Source organism: Cupressus sempervirens, chromosome 7 (assembly GCF_028749045.1).
Source record: "Cupressus sempervirens isolate cs-2001-9-10 chromosome 7, ASM2874904v1, whole genome shotgun sequence".
Taxonomy (NCBI): domain Eukaryota; kingdom Viridiplantae; phylum Streptophyta; class Pinopsida; order Cupressales; family Cupressaceae; genus Cupressus; species Cupressus sempervirens.
In genome coordinates, this window is record NC_143124.1 from 189,568,503 (window position 1) to 189,571,922 (window position 3,420).

Sequence of the window (3,420 nt, forward strand, 5' to 3'; positions counted from 1 at the left end):
CCACTTTGTTTTTCAACCAAATTTTTGAAATCCTTGAACTTTTCGAAAGCTTCACTTTTTTTTTTTGAGAAAGTATATCCAAATCTTCCTACTAAAATCATCAATAAATGTTAGGAAATATATACTTCCTCCTAAAGATGGAGTTTGCATAGGTCCACATATATCAGTGTGAACTAATTCCAATGGTGCTCTTGCTCTATATGAACCTCCTACTGAGAAGCTTTCTCTATGTTGTTTTTCCAAAATACAACTTTCACATGAACTTGGTGGTTTCAATATTTGAGGCTATCCTTTCACCATATTCTTCTTTTGTAATAAGCTTAAAGAATCAAAATGAAGATGACCATACCTCAAATGCCATAGCCACGACTGATTTGAGTATACTGTCTTGGAACTAACTTCTTTTCCTCCTTGAATGCAATGAATCTGAAGGGGGAACATTCGATTTTGTGTCATGTTGACCCTTGCAATTAACCTACCACTAGGATTTCTATCCAAGATTGTGCAAACATCATTATCAAAAGAAACTTTGTAACCCTTTTGTACTAGTTGACCAACACTCATGAGATTGTGTTTTAATCCAGGCACAAAATACACATCAGGAATATATCTTTTTCTTCCATTTTTTGTCAAGACATTTATAACACCTTTTCCCATTATAGAGACTTTACTATCATTTCCTAGCTTTACTTCAGATTTTATAGAATCATCCAAGCTAGCAAACAAATCTTTATTTCCAGTCATATGGTTACTATATCCACTATCTAGGAACCATATATCACTAGAGCTTTTTTGAGCAACATTACAAGTTATAAATAAACTTCCTGAATTGTTATCAGATACATCTGAGTAATTAGCACCATTCTTTTCAATATCCTCTTGTTTCTTTCTACATTCACTTGCAATATGACCAAATCTCTTACAATAATGACACTGAATTCAAGATTTATCAAACCTTGATGATGGGTGTTGGAATGAACTTCTGCCACGTCCTCTATTAGAACTCTAAATGGATTGATTTGTTCTCTCTTCTTGATTTGGACTTCCACGTCCATCTATGCTTCTACCTCTTCCTCTTCCTCTGTAGTTTGATCTTCCTCTTCCTCTGTAGTTTGATACCTGCGATCTAAATGCATTCTCCAAAGAAGAATTGTTATTTCTGTTCATTCTTGATTCATGAGATAAAAGTGAGCCCATCAATTCATCAATAGATAGTATTGTCAAATCTTTAGATTCTTCAATGACAACAACAATGGCATCAAATTTTCTAGGCAAACAACAAAGTATCTTTTCAACAACTTTTTGATCTGTCAAATCATCACCATATGATCTAATTTGATTAACCACATTCATTACTTGATTTAGAAATTGATCAACTGAGTCTGAATCTTTCATACACAAATTTTCAAAATCATGCCTTAAAGTTTGCAATTTAGCAATCTTAACTTTTGATGTCCCTTGATATGTTGTTTCTAAAATATCCCATGCAATTTTAGACTTTTTAGCAGCACAAACCTTAGGAAAAATTGATTCATCTAAAGATTGTTGAATTAGAAACAACGCTTTAGCATCTTTTTTCCTGTTATCTTGTAATTTATCTTTTTCATCTTGTGTTAATGTAGACTCATCTTGTGGTTCAATAAAACCCTTTTCAATAAGATCCCATATGCCTTGAGAACAAAATAGTGTCTTCATTTTAATAGCCCAAAATTCATAATTTTTACCAGAAAATATTAGAATTTTTGGTTGAGCTATACTACTTCCTGAAGCCATATTAATACACAGTTACAACTGCACCTTACAATTTTAAACTTTGCTTTACAAAGAAAATCCACCAAACAAGTCTAAGCCAATGACATATAGCTTAAACAAACAACATTATAATGTTTATTTTCCCCTTTTAACAATTTTTTTTTAACATTAGACTTCACTCCAAGAAATTAGCTCATACCTTCTTCAAACATTAAACTGGGATCTTTTCTTCTCTCAATCTTGGCAGCCACTAGTCTCCAACTTTAGAAGTTGATAATGATCTGCAATCAAGAAAACATTAGAAGCTCCATTCACTGCTACAGCAGTTATATATATCAACACATAATTCTTTTGCTCCTAGGCCCAGCTCTTCATGCTCTGATACCAATTTGAAGGCAAAGAGAGACAAATACACAAAGATAATAACTAATTTTATTGCCTTACTGCGTTGCACAAATGCATTACATAAGGCCTCTATTTATAGAGGGTATGAGAACTCTTTACACACAACATATTTTACACATGTTACACTATATTAAATATAATATTACATATATTAAAAACATGGGCAGCTGGAATGGCAGAGTGTCTGCTATGTAATTCATTATGGGCGGTGGATAGACGGCTGAGTTGTGGGCTGGAGTGTTGACTGTGGACGACTGAGTTGGGTTGGTTGTCTGTTTTTAATGACAGAAATTACTAACTACCGCCAACAATAACTAACATTTGATTATATTCATGCAAACATTTGAATCATGATAACCATGGCTTCTGCATTTGCGAATTTATTTTCCTTCTCACAGCCTTCTATTTTGGTGGTGTACAAGAATAAGATCGCCATTGATGATCAAAGAGCAGAGATCAAAAGGTCAAAAATAGAGGCACTCAAATCTGAGAATGTCAAACTGCAAAGGCTAGTGGAGGACAGCCAACAGTTTAATGGCGGATTTGGAGAAGGTGAGGATGAGATTGTTACAGACGGAAGAAGTGGAGGAGCGGCTTTGTCTATAGCTAGACGAATTGGAGGCGGAATCGCTCCTTCAGACCCAGGATTATAATCGAAAAATCAATTTTCTTAAACAGCAATTGGCTCAAATGCAAGATCTTCTTGCACAGTTTCAACGGCTCGTAAAGATTTTGCTACCAAATTTGTGTGTGCAGAATGAAGAATGAAATTGTTTGTGCAGAATGAAGAATGAATTTGTAAATTTTGTACAGGAAAAGGCACTGTTTTGTGAATCCCGATGAATTTATTTTGAAGATCTCTATTGAAATGAAAATGGAAAACTTAAATTAAAGGAAAGGAAGGGTTTCAATGATATGGATTACTTGGTTTCGCATAGATCAGCAGATGTGTCTATTGTGAAATTATTATTCTTATTATGACCTATTTCTTTTATGTTCATGAAAAGTCTTTATTGTGAGTAGATTTTACATAAGTTTGGTTTTTTTATTCTAGTATATTAGGCTTTCATTTTAGGTACAATGAAAGATTACAATTATATGTGACATTTTTATTTGAATGTTTATACAGGTTTTGTTTCATAGTTCGAACATTCATAGCATTGCTTGAAGAAAATTTGAAATTTTCATCCACCTGACATTGTGAATATTTTGCTTGGCTTGATTTATAAATTTATAGAATAATTTTGTCTCATTATAAAGGCC

At 33.2% G+C, this 3,420-nt stretch overlaps 1 pseudogene; it reads left to right on the forward strand.

Annotated features, from left to right (window-relative positions):
• The first annotated feature begins 2,516 nt into the window (after positions 1 to 2,516).
• On the forward strand, positions 2,517 to 2,925 carry LOC149546133 (protein RESPONSE TO LOW SULFUR 2-like; annotated as a pseudogene).
• Positions 2,926 to 3,420: the final 495 nt, after the last annotated feature.